Below are 18,111 nucleotides of genomic sequence, written 5' to 3' on the forward strand. Positions count from 1 at the left end.
GAGGATATGGAGAGCTGGAGCTGACATTTACAGTGTTAGCCATAAGTACCTCTCTACCAGCAGTAACCATGGAAACGGCTGGGCCACCAGTGAATAGATTATATGGGATTGTCTTGTGGTATTTGCCACAAATTGTCATGTGGTATTTACTCTTACTTGAAGTGGTGCAAAGCTTGACAATAATTAAGAAATATTCAAGCATTGATTCAAGCTGAATAATTTCAAAGGAACATGCAGATTTGGTAAAATGTTAGGCCTCAGAAGGATAGAACTTTCTATTTCCCATTGGAGTTATTAATTCTGAAAAAGTGACAGGTTCCAAGTCCTTGACTATCTTGTAGAATGATAAAAGACAGTTCAAAGTACATTTATTATCAGAGTATGTATATTATATACGTTGAGATTCTTCTTATAGCCAGACACAAAACAAAGAAACACAATTGAAGCCATTAAAAAAACAACAAACAATGAAAAAAAAGCATGCAAACAAAAAGATGTTAGCAAATAACATTCAGAATTGAAGTTTGTGGAAGCGACAGCCATGAAGCCAGTCCAATGCAGTCAGCCCAGGAGCCGTTAGTTGCTGGCCACAGACTCAGTTAGGCGTAGAGACAAGTAAGCCTTGCGAGCAGCGAGATGAACACTGGCCTATCCCTGTCCTCTGGCCCTGGCACACTGATCTTTTCACTTAAATCAACAAACCTCAGGTTGTTCCTCACTCTTGGAGCCGCTCTACTGCTTTTGTATGCTCCCATGCATGGGCCCTGCTGTCTCAATTCAGCTCTTCCTCCACCTTTTCAATCTGGCCCGGTGCTTCAATCAGTCATTCCTTGTCCTCAGGCCCAGGACCTGCTGGCTCAACACTGACTCATTTCACTTTGAAACACCTCCATCTCACCCAGCAACAGCCAAACAGGGCAGATCCCGAAGAGAATCCAGTGAATTAACAATATTCATTCTCTGCAGCGAGGATCAATCCATTGCCCACCTGCTTTAGTCTGGATTTTCCAACCATCCAGAGATGCTAGTGTAACAAAAATATTTCAGAATCAGAATTACTATCACCAGCATTATGTCGTGAAATTTGTTGTTTTTGCGGCAACAGTAAAATGCAATACATAACAATAAAAACAGAATTATAGTAATTAAGTATACTGCAGAGATTAGTGCCCGTAATGAAATTCAAAGTTTTCTGCAGCTTCTTTCAATCCTGTGTAGTGGACCACCCATCCCCTCCCATACCAGACAGTGACACAGCCAGTTAGAATGCTCACCACGGTACATCTGTAGAAATTTGCGAGTGTTTTTGATGACATACCAAATCTCCTCAAACTCCAAAAGAAATATAGCTGCTATCGTGCATTCTTTGCAGGTGCATCGATATAGAAACATAGAAAACCTAGGGCACAATACAGGCCATTTGGCCCACAATGCTGTACCAAATATGTACTTACTTTAGAAAATACCTAGGGTTACCCATAGCCCTCTATTTTTCTAAGCTCCATGTACCTATCCAAGAGTCTCTTAAAAGACCCTATTGTATCCGCCTCCACCATTGTCGCCAGCAGCCCATTCCATGCACTCACCACTCTCTGCATAAAAAACTTACCCCTGCCATCTTCTCTGTACCTACTTCCAAGCACCTTAAAACTGTGCCCTCTCATGTTAGCCATTTCAGCCCTGGGAAGAAGACTCTGGCTATCCACACGATCAATACTTCTCATCATCTTATACACCTCTACAAGGTCACCTCTCATCCTCCATTACTCCAGGGAGAAAAGGCCAAGATAAATCCTCAGAAATATTTACACCCAGGCAGTTGAAATTGTTCATTCTTTCCACTTCTGATCCCTCTATAAGGTCTGGGGTGTGTTCCCTCACCTTATTCTTTCTGAAGTCCACAATTATTCAGCTTTAAAATTCACTCCTGCTCGTTTCTGATTCAGCAGCAAGAGGTATCTGCAAATAAAGGAGGCATTGTACACATGTTAAAGGTTATAGAAATTATTATAGAATTGTACAAAGAATAAAATACAGAAAGAAAAAATGGTTCTGTCAACCAATTCCTAAGCCACAATATACTGCCAAAGGCAACCACAGGTGTCTGACAGTTTTTCCAGTCTCTCTCACCCTCTTGATGTCCTTGCGTTATCTCGAGCTCTTCGCACTAGTCACAACCCAGACTTACAGAAGATCCCATCCACACAAAGAAATTGTCCCTTTCTTTAATACCCTTCACAACCTCTGACTCTTAATACCTTCCCAGGCAAACATGTTTTTCACCATGATCTAGGCTGTAGACTGAGACTTACACTAAGTTCTCAAAACATGGCTGTGGACTGGTTTCCTTGTGCTTTTTCAAAACATTCCCACATCCCATTTTTGCACTTAAAAATAGTCACTAAACCATGCCACATAATATACTGCCAGAGGGAACCACAAGTCGAGGGAGAGGGAGAGGGAGAGAAAAGAAGAGAAGAGAAAAGAGACTGGAAAAGCTGCCAGACACCTGTGTTTCCCTCTGGCAGTATATTGTGTGGTGTGGTTAGTGATTAGTTGACAAGTATTATTTTGTCTCTATTACTACTTTGTTAACCATTTTTCTTTCTTCACTTTATTCTTTGCATAACTCTACTAATTTATTATAACTTTTAACATATGTACAGTGCTTCATTTGTCTGCAGATACGTCTTGCTACTGAATCAGAAAAGAACACGGAACGATTTTTGAATACAATGGATTCTGGTTAATTGGGCCATCAGTTAATCGAAGCAGTTGAGATGAAAGAGTTGATTGTGGACTTCCAGAAGGGTAAGACAAAGGAACACATACCAATCCTCATAAAGTGATCAAAAGTGAAGAGAGTGAGCATTTTCTAGTTCTCGGGTGTCAAGATCTGCGAGGATCTAACCTGGTCCAATATATCGATGTAGTTATAAAGAAGGTAAGTCAGCAGCTATACTTCATTAGAAGTCTGAAGAGATTTGGTATGTCAACAAATACACTCAAAAACTTCTATAAATGTACTGTGGAGAGCATTCTGACAGGCTGCATCACTGTCGGGTATGGGGGCGGTGGGGAGCACAGGACCGAAAGAAACTGAAGAGGGTTGTAAATTTAGTCGGTTCCATCTTGGGTACTAGCCTACAAAATACCCAGGACACCTTCAAGGAGTGGTGTTTCAAAAAGGCAGCATCCATTATTAAGGACCTCCTGCACCCAGGGCTGTTACCATCAGGTAGGAGGCACAGAAGCCTGAAGGCACACACTCAATGATTCAAGAACAACTTCTTCCCCTCTGCCATCCAATTCCTAAATGGACACTACCTTGGACACTACCTTACATTTTTAAAATATAGTATTTCTGTTTTTTGCACAATTTTTAATCTATTTAATATTGTAAATTTGTGTAACTCTCACTCACTTAAATCCAAATCACGCGCCAGTCTCGACGCCATCATAGTAGTGTCGAGGTTCTCACTGACGTCGACGATGGACGAACACTGTAATTGATTTTATTTATTATTCTTTTATTTTGTTTTTTTTCTTCTATATTATGTATTGTATTGTACTGCTGCTGCTCAGTTAACAAATTTTATGTCACCTGCCAGTGATAATAGACCTGATTCGGATTCTTATTTGGGGCAACTCTTAAATAACAAAAACAAATTGACAAAATAGCCAAGATTCTCTGTATTTATTTGGGACACTGTCACTTCATTGGAGCAGGATATGGTCAGCCATGTACGCTTGTGTGGCCTTTAGACACATGCTCAGAGCAAACAGTTGAGTCAATTGTGTGTACTTGTGTTATATTATCCATTTGGGTCAATGGACGCTGATTCAAAAGCAGTGATTTTTGATTTCATAAAAAATTTTTGAGATGCTTGCCAATATGCCATGAAAAGATTTGACCAAGCTGCCCTACTGGACCAAATTAAAAGTCATCATCCTCACACCACTTATTGTCAGCTGGCAGAAAAACTAGAGTGTTGAAATCTACAATTGCACGCTTGATACATAACAAGATAAATTGCGAGAAGATTGGGCATTATGTGAGGGACAACAGAGAACATCCCAAAAATGAAAGTGTGAAGGTAAGGATCCAGATGTTGAAGAGGCCCTCAATCAATGGTTTTCTGTTGTAACTGAATGAGGTGTGCATGTCAGTAGACCAGTGTTTAAAAACAAGTCAGAGGAGCTAGCTAAGAAGCAGGTTACAAAGATTTTTAAATCAACGATTAGTTGATTTTCTCGATGGAAATGCAGACACCGCATTAAATTCAAGAAAATACATGGCGAGAAAGGCAGTGCTGATGCTCCAAGTGAAAAAACCACAGAAATCCACAAAACTCTCCGACTTACTTCAATAATTTTGTACAGATGATATCTACAATGCCAATGAAACAGGCCTTTTTTTAAAATCACACCACACTAGATGGTTCCCTTTGCTACAAACATGCAACGCTATCAGGTTCAAAGAAAGCAATGGATCACACAACTCTGCTGTGTTGTGCAAATACATCAGGAACTGATAAAGAAATTGTTGGCTATTGGGAAAAGCATTAAACCTTGATATTTTAAGGGGCTAAGAATGGATATTTTACCAATTGTGTATGATGCTAATAAGAATGCATGGATGAATTCTGAAATTGTCAAGAAATAGCTTATGAGTTGGGATATGGAGCCATAGCAGAAAACAAGCAAAATTCTTCTGCTTGCTGATAATTGTGCAGCACACCCTAATGTAGAATGCCTGAGAAACATCCAGCTGGCATTACTGCCTGCCAGTACAACGTCTTTGGTGCAGCCAATGGATATGGGAATCATAAAAAATTTTAAAGACGTTGCATCTCGGGAAGTTGACATCTTCTTCAACAGCCAAGGACATAAGTGCAACGGTTAACCTTTTACACTTAGTATAGTTTTGCAGTGACAGCTGGTGAAAAATAAGCAGCAATACAATGCAGAACTGTTTTGCTCACTGTGGTTTCAAGAATTCAGGCTTGGAAATGCTGGAAATGGGCAGGAGTGAAAATGAGATGAAGTACGCAGAATTTGAAGGTATCAACAATCATCTTGAATGTTACAACGAAAATGAAGGCTTAGGGGATGTAATCATCAAAACACCAAGGCAGGGAATCAGAAGACAAGGAAAGTCAAGAGGATAACACAACTGAACCTGAGTTAGTGACTCACAGGATGTCAGAAAATTTATTGTTGCATTACAACATTACTTCATACCGGAAGGCAATGAAGGCAGTCCATTGTCTGCACCAGGTGTCTGTGTTGATTTTGTTCAATTACAGTCAATCAAAAGAACACACCAGCACGCACTCAATGAATTCCTCTATCAGTCACCATTATGAACTAATACATGGTTTTATAGTACTGTAGTAATAGTGGCGGTGTTCTAATTTGTTCTGGCTTGCATTTGCAGGGCCTATAAAAATATTCATTCCTCTTGGAAGTTTTCATGTTTTATTGTTTTACAAAATTGAATTAGTGGATTTAATTTGGCTTTTTTTGACACCGATCAACAGAAAAAGATCCGCTCTTGTTAAAGTGAAAATGGATCTCTAATAAAGTGATCGAAATAAATTACAAATATAAAACACAAAATAATTTATTGCATAAGTATTCACCCCCTTTAAGTCTGTATCTACAAACCCCATTTCCAGAAAAGTTGGGATATTTTCCAAAATGCAATGAAAACAAAAATCTGTGATATGTTAATTCACGTGAACCTTTATTTAACTGACAAAAGTACAAAGAAAAGATTTTCAGTAGTTTTACTGACCAACTTAATTGTATTTTGTAAACAGACACAAATTTAGAATTTGATGGCTGCAACACACTCAACAAAAGTTGGGACAGAGGCATGTTTTCCATTGCGTTACATCACCTTTCCTTTTAATAACACTTTTTAATTGTTTTGGAACTGAGGATACTAATTGCAGTAGATTTGCATTTGGAAATTTTGTCCATTCTTGCTTGATATAAGACTTCAGCTGCTCAACAGTCTGTGGTCTCCGTTGTCTGATTCTCCTCTTCATGATGCACCATACATTTTCAATAGGAGATAGATCTGGACTGGCAGCAGGCCAGTCAAGCACATGCACTCTGTGTCTACAAAGCCACGTTGTTGTAGCCTGTGCAGAATGTGGTCTGGCATTGTCCTGCTGAAATAAGCATGGACGTCCCGGGAAGAGACGTCGCCTTGATGGCAACATATGTCTCTCTAAAATCCTAATATACGCCTCAGAGTCAATGGTACCTTCACATACATGCAACTCACCCATGCCGTGGGCACTGATGCACCCCCATACCATCACAGATGCTGGCTTCTGCACCTTTCCCTGATAACAATCTGGATGGTCATTTTCATCTTTGGCACGGAGAACTCAACGCCCATTTTTTCTGAAAACTAGCTGAAATGTGGACTCATCTGATCACAGCACACGGTTCCACGGTCTTTCGGTCCATCTGAGATGAGCTCGGGCCCAGAGAACTCACTGGTGTTTCTGCATAGAGTTGATGTATGGCTTCCTCCTTGCGTAATACAGTTTCAAGTTGCATTTCTGGATGCAGCGACGGACTATGTTGAGTGACAATGGTTTTTCGAAGTACTCCCAAGCCCAGGTGGCTATAATTGTCACAGTAGCATGACTTTTCTGTGCACTTTTCAATCTTATTTTAACTCTGTCCCAACTTTTGTTGAATGTGTTGCAGCCATCAAATTCTAAATTTGTGTATATTTACAAAATACAATTAAGTTGGTCAATAAAACTATTGAAAATCTTTTCTTTGTACTTTTGTCAGTTAAATAAAGGTTCACATGAATTAACACATCACAGATTTTTGTTTTTATTGCATTTTGGAAAATATCCCAACTTTTCTGGAAATGGGGTTTGTAGTAGATGCACCTTTGGCAGCAATTATAGACTTGAGTCTGTGTGGATGGTTCTCTATCAGCTTTGCACATTTGGACACTGCAATTTTCCCCCATTCTTCTTTACAAAACTGCTCAAGCTCCGTCAGATTACATGGAGATCATGAGTGAACAGCCCTTTTCAAGTCCAGACACAAATTCTCAGTTGGATTGAGGTCTGAACTCTGATTTGGCCACTCCAGGACTTTAACGTAGTTTTTTTTTAAAGCCATTCCTGTGTGGCTTTGGCTTTATGCTTGGGGTGTTTGTCTTGCTGGAAAACAAATCTTCTCAAGTCACAGTTCTCTTACAGACTGCTTCAAGTTTTACTCTAGGATTTCCCTGTATTTTGCTGCATTCATTTTACCCTCTACCTTCACAAGCCTTCCAGGGCCTGCTGCAGTGAAGCATCCCCACAGCATGATGCAGCTACCACGATACTTCAAGGTAGGGATGGTGTTTTTTTGGTGATGTGCGGTGTTTGGCTTATGCCAAACACAGCTTTTAGTCTAATGGCTGAAAAGGTCACTTTTGGTTTCATCAGAACCTTCTTCCAGCTGACTTGCCTTCTGGCAAATTCTAGCCGAGATTTCATGTGCGTTTGTTTCAACAGTGGCTTTCTCTCTGCCACTCTCCCATAAAGCTGTGACCGGTGAAGCACCTGGGCAATATTGTCTGCACAGTCTCTCCCATCTCAGCAATTAAAGCTTGTAACTCCTCCAGAGTTGTTGGAGGTCTCTTGGTGATCTCCCTCACTAGTCCCCTTCTTGCATGGTCACTCAGTATTTGAGGATGGCCTGATCTCGGCAGATTTACAGCTGTGCTATATTCTTTCCATTTCTCGACGATTGACTTAATTGTAGTCCAAGGAATATTCAGTGACTTGGAGATTTTCTTGCATCCATCTCCTGACTTGTGTTTTTCCAATAACCTTTTCGCAGAGTTGCTACGTGTGTTCTATTGTCTTCGTGGTGTAGTTTTTGCCAGGATACTGACTCACCAGCAGTTGTCCTTCCAGATACAGGTGTATTTTTACTACAATTAGTTAAAACACCTTGACTGCACACAGGTGATCCCTATTTAACTAATTATTCTAGAGCCAATTGGCTACAACAGTGATAATCTGGTGTATCATATTAAAGGGGGTGAATACTTATGCAACAATTATTTTGTGCTTTCTATTTGTAATTAATTTAATCACTTTGTAGAGATCTGTTTTCACTTTGACATGAAAGAGTCTTTTTCTGTTGATCAGTGTCAAAAAAAACTTCTGGTGGGGTGAATATGTTTTATAGGCACTGTAGATAAATAATTTCTTATTCAGTTAAACAGTAGTTTGTCTTTTTTTAATATACTTTTTTAACTATTTCTGTGAAACTTCGGTTAATTGGGGCAGTCACTTTATTGGGCCAAAATGTACCAGCCCTGATTAATCAAAACCCACTGTGTTTTTGTTACCCATCTAGCAATGTGGATTGTTGCAACTAGAATAGACTCATAGCTTCATACTTCGCTGTATACTCCAGACAACAGACACTTGATGTTGCCCAGTAGTTTATCCAGAGAATAGACTATCATTCTTTGCATCTATCCATCTCCTCCATCTTCTCTGCCTGACTGTCCTCCTGGGAAGGCTCCAGACAAAGGCCAAGGCTTTATGGAAAGGTTCTTGAATACAGAGAAATCTGGAGAGTATTGCAGAATGTCCTTGAGGGTACCAACAGAATTCTTCCCTAGGTTGCTAGTTGTCCCTTAGTAGTTGGAAGATAACAACACTAGACAACAATTTTTTTTTGTTTATGATAGACTGCCTGAAGCTGAATACAAATATAATTTCAGACTAGTTGTATCACACAGGAATATGGATATAACGTGTTTAATTGCATAATGGTGCTAATGCTTTGCAATAATTCAACTAAGATAAAAATGTTTTGTTGATGATTTTCATTTGTACTCATTGTCTGAAGCCTCTTGCTTACATGTCCAACAATAATCAGTCAGCACTTGCTGACTGTATTTGCAACTTGTATCCAGTTGCTCTGATACCGTTTCTCCATGACCACAGTGTCCTGGTGAAACCTACCACCATGCTGGTCTCTGACAGCACCAAGATTGGCAGGAAAGAAGTCTAAATGAGAATACAGAAAATGAATCTTTAGTGATTTATTGCATTTTATGGTTTTGTATGCTTGAAGAATGTTGTCAACCAGCTGCACATAGTTTGGTGCCCTGTAGTTGCCAAGAAAATTTTCAACAACATCCTTGAATGCCTTCCATGCAATTTTCTCCAGTCCCACTAGAAGTACTTCAAATTGCTTGTCACTGACAACCTAGTTGATTTGCAGACCAACAGTAATGCCTTCCTCAATCTTGGCATCAGTTATTCTGATTTGAATTATGAATTGAAATAACTAATATTGGTGATTTTTTAAACAGTGGAAATTTCATGGAAATTTTCGTGATCAGTAGCCCAAAATCCTCAAAATACACCCAAAAGCATTCAGGAAGCAAAACCCTTCTAGACCAGTGCAATGGAAGGAGAGTATAGCCCTTGTCATTCTAAGGATCAATCCATCATTTAGTGAAATCAAAGAATGCAAACTTCCTGGAAACTGAGAATATTTTGCTCATAATCACAAATGATTGGGAAGATTGCGATGAGTTAGCCTTAGTGATTCATGGAAAGTTCTGGGTTCTAGTAGAAATCTGGAGCACCTCAGCAATGCTGTCTATCATCACAGAACTTTCAGAAAGTCTGCAGTCCTGACAAATTCCAGCAGCTGCTCAGATAGATCATATCTTCCCTTGAGTAGGTAATCTTTCCAATGCTGTGCTGCAGAGCAAATGGAACTAATTGGCTTAGTTCAGCAGTGGTCAGTTGAAATGATCCACACAAGGCACAGAATGTATAGGATAATATTCACCTTTACTTATTTAGTCAGAGCATTCCAGGCACAAACGTTTAGTGTAAGTTCTCTCTTTTAAAGGTCATATATCTGTTGTGAATATTTTGGAAAAGTTAGTTTCTTGAGATTTTGCCCCAGGAGAGTTGAAAGAAGGAGCACAACAGTCAGAGTGATAAGAGAGATACAGCACAGAAACAGCCCCTTTGGTATATTTACATTAATCATTCTTTCAAAATTCACTTCACTTCATGCTGTCAATAACTTCCCCCACATTCACCTAACAGGGTGCTACAGTAGTGTAGTGGTTAGCGCCACACAATTACAGCTCAGGGTGTCGGAGTTCAGAGTTTAATTCCAAAGGTGTCTGTAAGGAGTCTCTGCACCTCCTCCCTATGGAATGCATGCGTTTTCCCCAAGTGCTCGGTTTCCTCCCACAGTCCAAAGATGTACTGGATAGGTTAACAGGTCATTGTAAATTGTCCTGTGACCAGGCTAGGGTTAAATTGGGGTTGTCGGGGGTATCTGAGATGGGATGGCTTGAAGGGCCAGAAGGGCTTACTCTGTGCTGCACCACTAACTAAATAAATAATTTATAGAGGCACTTCAGAAAGGCCAATTAACTTACCAACTAATGCAGCTTTGGGATGTGGCGTAAGCTTAAAGCACCCAGAGGAAGCCTCCAAGAGGACCACAGCCTTGTCCTAGGGTTTGGAGGCTTGTGTGCCTCGATGACCTGGAGAGCTATGTTGGCTGGAGTCAGGGCCTTAATGCTTTGGCTCTTGGTAGGGTCACCCATGCCAAACAGGTTAAAGGGTAGAGGACAGACGAAGAGTTCGGGGGTTCAGCTCAGGGCTAACAACTCTGACTGGTATTACAAAACTGTTATGGAAACAGCAATCAAGAACCCTTCTACATCCGAGTACGATGGTATTCCTGAGACTCCACCTGGGATTTGCATGAGTGACAGCAGTTACAACCAAGAGGAAGCTACTGACACAATGAAGAAAGCCCTGATCACTGCCAGAAGTGAAGAATCTTCATTGCTGTCCAGAGATGGAGGACCTTCATTGTGTTGTAAGAGACAGTAGAAGCAGAAGAACCCAGAGGAAATCCATGTGATACAGGGAGAACATGCAAACTCCACACAGATAGCACAGGAAATTTGGCCTGAACCCATGTCTTTAGTGTAGTGAGACTGCTGCTCCACTAGCTGGACCATTGTGTTGCATAATATATAGTTTATACTCCTCCTTCCTCTACACCTTCTCGGAGCCCCTGGACACGTCTGCCTTGCTTCCAGTCCTTCATTTCACTCAGATGTATCAGAGACAGTTTAGATGTGCCCAGACTGCACTGAAAATTTATTACAGCGCGTTACACTGGTGTTAAAAAAAAATGACAGAGCAGTTCTTTAAAATGTCTGTGATGCAGGGAACACACTGATATGAAAACTATCCCTCAAAACATTGAGACACTAACCACAACCAAAATACAGTTTCAAAAGTTACAAAAGAGCACTGAACAAATAATTATTTCTCACACTGTAGTTTTCAAGATTTTTAAATGTACTTCTCTTTGGAAGCATGTGAATACCACATTGAATTCTGTGACTGAAGCAATTGTACATATAAACTCAAGATTTCCTTTGTGAAATGAGAAATACAATTATTTCATGATTAAAAATTGCCAAGCAATGCAAGTTAATTTTCAAGTAAGTTGGCATTAAGGCTGTTGAGATTCAGTCAGAATCTGATGTAGTTCTCATATTTATTTATTATGGAAATTTTATTTATGGAAACACAGTGCAGTTTAGGCCCTTCCAGCCCTTCGAGCCACACCACGCTGCTCAGCAATCCCCTAATTATTAATCCTAGCCCAATCATGTGACAATTTGCAATAGTCAATTGACCCACTAACTGATATGTCTTTGGAATGTGGGAGGAAACCAGAGCACCCAGAGGAAACCCACGTGGTCAAGGGGAGAACAAACAAACTTCTTGCAGGCAGCGGTGTGAATTGAACCCGGGTTGCTGGTACAATAAAGTATTGTGTTAACTGCTACACTACCATGCTATCTGACAGGTGATTTTGCAGTCCAACCACGAAAGCTCAGAAGCCATCACTAGAAAGCAATCCATTTAAATCAGTGGTCATGTGCTGATTTCTTAACACTATCAGCAAATTACTACAGCAACACTCACCCCATAGCCTTGTCACCCAATGCTGGCACCATCTGCATTGGAAACAGAACAGGACTGTGGAAATACTGTCCAAATTCCTCAGCATTTCACATACCATCTGATACAGATATATATCAATGTGCAAGAATAATGTCTTGGGAATTAAGCAATCCAGCAGTATTCAAAAAAACATTGGACAAATAATTATTTCTCGACCTACCTACGCAAGGGTGGGAGGAGAAGATGGCGGTGCAACACAGCGCGCGCAGCATCTCCAGTGAAATGATATTGTATTTGTAAGTAGGATGCCGTGCACAATTCTGATTTGATGGAGACAGACGTGAGAAGCAGAGGAACATCTGGAGAAATTTCTGAAATGCCCGGTTCGCTGCTGCTGCTACTGTGCGATCGAGAATCTCCAGAGGGAAGGCACCAAAATCCCCGGCTTTGCCTGCTGCTGGCGACTGAGGCTGAGGTCAAAGCGTTCGGCAGCGATGGTGCTCGGTACTCGGTGTCGGAGGGCTGATCGGAGCTCGAAGTTTTTGGACGACTCAGAGTCGGACTGCGGTCGGGCATGGCAGGGAGAGTTTTCTTCCTTCTCCCGTCTGCGTGAGATGTGGGACTTTCGAGAGACCTTGAACTTTTTTTTTATTGTGCCGTGGCCTGTTCTTCATCAAGTTATGGTATTGTTGCACTGTTGTAACTATATGTTATAATTATGTAATTTTTGTTAGTTTTTCAGTCTTGGTCTGTCTTGTGTTTCTGTTATATCACACCGGAGGAATATTGTATCATTTCTTAATGCATGCATTACTAAATGACAATAAAAGAGGACTGCGTGTCCTCATAATCTAATCTCACCTGGGTGGTGGGTGGAGATACATCTCTACCAAAAGGGGTATAAGGCACCCTTTCTCTCCACTTGTCTACAGGTCACCCTTGGGCAAAAGACCTACTTAGCGCCCCCCCCCCACCCCACGGATCAGGGTTATGGGAAGCTACGGGTGCAGCTGGTGCATATCACGTCCTGGTTATGAGATGACTGACACAGGGCAGACAATCTCTGAGGAGTATTGATAATGATTGGGATCACCCCGGCTATTATCCTCATTGAAGTTAATGAGGAACAAGGGTCCCAGAACAGACCTCTGCAGAACACCATTGGTCACAGACTTCCAGACAGATTACTTTCCATCTACTACCACCAATCATTAACCTTCAAGACTTTGGCCTCAATACCTCCTCGTTCAATTGGATCTTCAATTTCCTCACTTGCAGACCCCAGTCAGTTCAGATTGGTGACATCTCCTCGATCTTCATCAGCACAGGTGCACCACAAGGCAGTGTGCTTAGCCCCCTGCTCTACTCACTTTACACTTTTGACTGTGTGTCTAAGCACAGCTCCAATGCCATATTCAAGTTTGCTGACGCCACTGTCGTAGGTCAAATCAAAGGTGGTGACGAATCAGCATACGGAGGGAGATTGAAAATCTGGCTGTGTGGTGCCACTACAAAAACCGCTTACTCAATGTCAGCAAGACCAGGGAGCTGACTTTTGACTTCAGGAGAAGGAAACCAAAGATCATGACCAGTCCTCATGGGGTGATCAGGGGTGGAGAGGGTTATTGCTCAGAGTTAGCGTTTCAGAGGACCTGTCCTGCGGCCCCGTACATAAGTGCAATTACAAAGAAAGCACGGCAGCGCCTCTGCTTCCTTAGGAGTTTGCGAAGACTTGGACTGACATCCAAAACGTTGACAAAGTTCGAGAGATGTGTGGTGGAGAGTATATTGATTGTTGCATCACAGCCTAATATCGAAACACCACTGCACTCAAATGGAAAATCCTACAAAAAGTAGTGGATATGGCCCAGTCCATCACGAGTAAAGCCCACCCCTCCAATGAGTACATCTACATGAAACACCGTCACGGGAAAGGAGCAACCATCATCAGGGACCCCCACCACCCAGGACATTCTCTCTTCTTGAAGAGCCTCCAGACCCACACCACCAGGTTCAGGAACACTTATTACCTCTCAATTATCAGCCTCTTTAATCAAAGGGGATACCTTCACTCAACTTCACTCGCCCCATCATTGAAATGTTCCCACACTCTCTGCATTCACTTTCAAGGACTCTTCATCTCATGTTCTCAGTATTTATTTATTTATTATTTCTTTAGTTTTGTATTTGCACAGTTTGTTGTCTTTAGTACACTGGTTGAACATCCAAGTTGTGGTTGTCGTTCATTGATTCTATTATGATTATTATTCTATTATGAAGTTATTGAGTATGCCCGCAAAAAATGAATCTCAGGGTTGTATATGGTGACATATATATATACACTTTGATGATAAATTTACTTTGGACTTTGAACTTATGTGGGCAAGCCAACTCTGAATCATTGCAGCCAAGTTTCCCCGGGATCCCATGCCTCCTGACTTGATAGGTCTTCCTTCCCTTAACAGATTTGATCTCTCTTCTCAACACAACTTTTATCTGTACGCCTGCACTTAAGCTTTTTCTTCTGATCCAGCAACACAAATTACCAGTAAAGGAGTCAAAGTCAAAGAAAATTTATTATCAGAGTATGTATATTGGTGGCAGGATAGAGATAGGTCTCTATCAAAGGAGGTGTAAGGCACTTCTTCCCTCTGCTAGCCTGCAGGTCATCCTTGGGCAAGGTGTAGCACACAAAGCCATGGGAGCCGGTTGTGGATGGTCATATGAGCAGCTGATGCATATCAAAAGTCCTAGTTATGCGACCACTGACGCCAGGCAATCTCTGAAGAGTATTGATAATGGCTGGGGTCACCTGTCTTGTAAAGACACCACCCAGAAGGCAATGGCAAAACACTTCTGTCGAAAAATTTGCCAAGTACAGTCATGGTGATGGAAAGACCATGATCACCCACTTCAAACAACATGACACAATGATGATGATTGATATATTACAGTGGCTGCAATTGTGCACAGACTTGATAGAGATGTGATTCTGCACTGGATGAGCCAGATATACCAACAAGATTTTAGAAAGAAACAGACAAATTTTGACATCCACGTGGCTTACAGCTGTGACCGTTGGTTCCGACTGTTCATGTTGGAAAGACCCAATTGAACAACTTCTGTTTGCTCTTGCATCATTCTATCAATTACATTCACTATTCTTGAACTTCTGGTGGCTTGGAAAACCTCATCCTCCATTGGTGCAAAAATTCTAAACTCTGCTCGGTTGTATTATTTAAATGGTAGTCTTTGAGATCCGACAAATAAAAATAATTAGGTTGCCTGGATATTATGTCTGGTTAAGTTATGCAAAAAAAGTCCATTAATATTCTGTGTGAAATTAAATAAAGGAGTGAACCCAATGCATTCAAAATACTTAAGAGATTAGAATCTGGAATTTCATTAGGAGTCAAATTTCAGTGAACTGAACCAGAACTGAACTTGGGCTTTTCACACAAACTCCAATGTTTACAAGACCAGGACACAAATGATCAGAGACCAAATGAGTATAAATATTGGCCAATAAGATACTTTAGAGCAAAAGACTGAATAAACCTAATGAATAAATGATTTGAATGCCTTGATCAAGTTACTTTTGGAAACAAAGCTTGTGTTGTTTAGAACTGTGATGTGAGCTTCTGATTTATATTAAAGCTGTGAAACTATTGTTTGCATTATTGCTTTTTTTCCCACCCCAAGAATATATAGTCCTGGCTGAATGCAGGACAGGAATGCATTCAGTGCCAGTGTTCAGTGCTCATGGTTTGCCTGGAGGCCAATTGCCATGCGTATTCCAAGTCCATCATGAAGGAGAACGTTCACACGATCTTGTTTATGACTCTGACACCTTTTACTACCAACTTAACTTGCCTTGTAAATACCGTGAAGCTTTGAAAGAGAAACAGTCTTCATATATAGAAAAAGAAAATTTTTTATGGGAATGGCGAAGAACCACAAAATAGTATGCTCTTTTCTTCAGAACAGTGAAAAACCAAAGAGATGGAGTGCTACTAAGGAAGAAATTTTATACAACTTAAACTCCCATTTTGTCAACGTTAGCAGAAGAAAAGTACACCTCACATCACAGGGATGCCCAAATTTGCTTTCTTGGATCAGTGAAGTGACAAAGATATTCGGCACAATGCCCAAGCCCAACACAATTAAAGTCAATATACTTGTTGATCTGCAATAGTTGTCGATACCTACAGTATTGGGAGTTTATTTGCAGTTCAATCACAAATGATGCAACAAAACACCAATATTTTTTCATTAAATATGCATTACAACCCAATAAATACAATAATTTAAGGGTGCCCGAAATGTCAACTGCTTATTCTCATCCATAGATACTGTCTGACCTGATGAGCTCCTTCAGCACATTGTGTGTATTGCTCTAGATTTCCAACATCTGCGGTACCTCTTGCATCTATGATTTAAGGGGGAAACTTGCAAGACTCTGTAAGCAAATACAGTAGCAGGAATTAATCAAGGTGGTGTAGCAGTTAGCATAACACTATTACCACTCACCAGAGACCTGGGTTCAATTCCTGCCACTGTCCATAACCTTTTTCACGCCATGGACCCCAGGATGGAAATCATTGCTCTATTCTGAGGCTGTACCTGCTGGTCTGAGATGCTCCAACATTGGAAACATCCTCTCCACATCCACTCTATCTAGGCCTTTCACTATTCAATAGGTTTCAATGAGATCCCCCTCATCTTCTAAACTCCAGTTAAGTACTAGCCCAGAGCCATCAAATGTTCTTCATATGTTAACCCTTTTATTCCTGGGATCATATTAAATGACAGGGAAGGGTTAAGGAGTCGACTGGCCTGTTCTTTCTCCGCTTTCTTGCGGTCTTGTGCACACATAATGTGATACAATTTTGACTGCACAAGTTTCCTCCAGGTGCTCTGGTTTCCTCCCACATTCCAAAGGCACATGGCTAGTTGTAGACATGCTATGTCAGTGCCAGAAGCATGGTGAAACTTGCAGGCTGCCCCCCAACCCATCCTTTGACTGAATTGGTCACAGTATGTTTCTATGTACAAGTGAGAAAGAAAGCTAAATCTTTAATCTTTCAGGCAACATATTTTTCAAATAGTTGTAACAGGCAGACACAAGTTGTACAATTGGTCAGCTCCATTATGGGTACTAGCCTCCCTAGTATTCAAGACATCTTCAAGGAGCGATTCTTCAAAAAGGCGGCGTCCATCATTAAGGATCCCCATCACCTAGGACATGCCCTCTTCTCATTGCTACCATCAGGGAGGAGGTACAGGAACCTGAAGGCACACACTCAGTGATTCAGGAACAGCTTCTTCCTCCCAGCAATCCGACTTCTAAATGGACATTGAAACCATGAACACTACTTCACTACTTGCTTTTATTTCTGTACTACTTATTTAGTTTAACTATTTAATATACAGATATATACTTACCGTAATTCAGTTTTTTTCTCTATTATTGTACTGCTGCTGCTGTTAACAAATTTCACGAGACACACCAGTGACATTCAACCTGATTCTGATAGCTTCCCTCTCTCTCTCGCTGTAATGTACAATTCTCCGATTAGTGCAAGTAAGAGTGGATTAGTGAAGTCATCTGGGTTCTCAGAGCTGAGTCATTGTGTTTGCAAGTCTTTGATTTCCCCATTTTTATAATGCACTGTGTCTATAACAAACCAAGTGTCAATAGCTTTGATGGTGGTAAAACCTTTTGAAGGAATGGATTTAAAAGGGTTTAAATTGGCTTCTGGATCAAAACTTGAACCAGTGAGGTAGATATGTGGAACTAATCTGCTGTCGGTCACAATCCTCAGACATGACACAAAGGTGTTTTGCTGCACCCATGCCTGGTGAAGTTTAATCTCCGAGCCCGAGGCCAATTTCATATTTTAATTGTTACACAGGGGGTTCACTTCACAATTAGGTGACACATTTACTGCAATTGTGAAAAAAATTCTTGCAACCTTTTGTTGATTCAAGGCCACCAAATTGAATTTTTATGAAAGTTTTTCTTTTTTTTCTGATGGAATTTCAACCAGAAAGACCTCACTGGAACACAAAGATTCAGACCCAGGTCTCAGAA

The 18,111-nt window shown here is 40.8% G+C and overlaps 1 protein-coding gene across 11 annotated transcripts in view; it reads right to left on the bottom strand.

The window, feature by feature from the left end:
• tango2 (transport and golgi organization 2 homolog (Drosophila)) overlaps positions 1–18,111 on the bottom strand; it is a 281,648-nt gene that overhangs the window by 220,528 nt on the left and 43,009 nt on the right. For 8 of the 11 annotated variants that reach the window (XM_063074129.1, XM_063074128.1, XM_063074127.1 and 5 more), the window contains exon 2: positions 1,882–1,959. The exons of 2 other annotated variants lie outside the window; for them this stretch is intronic. The gene's annotated coding sequence lies outside the window, so the exon portion shown is untranslated. Of the gene's footprint in view, positions 1–1,881; positions 1,960–16,378; positions 16,468–18,111 lie in introns of those variants that run through there. One more of the 11 variants, XM_063074119.1, reaches the window with a different exon arrangement.

The sequence above is a fragment of the Mobula hypostoma genome, chromosome 21 (assembly GCF_963921235.1).
Source record: "Mobula hypostoma chromosome 21, sMobHyp1.1, whole genome shotgun sequence".
Classification (NCBI taxonomy): Eukaryota; Metazoa; Chordata; class Chondrichthyes; order Myliobatiformes; family Myliobatidae; genus Mobula; species Mobula hypostoma.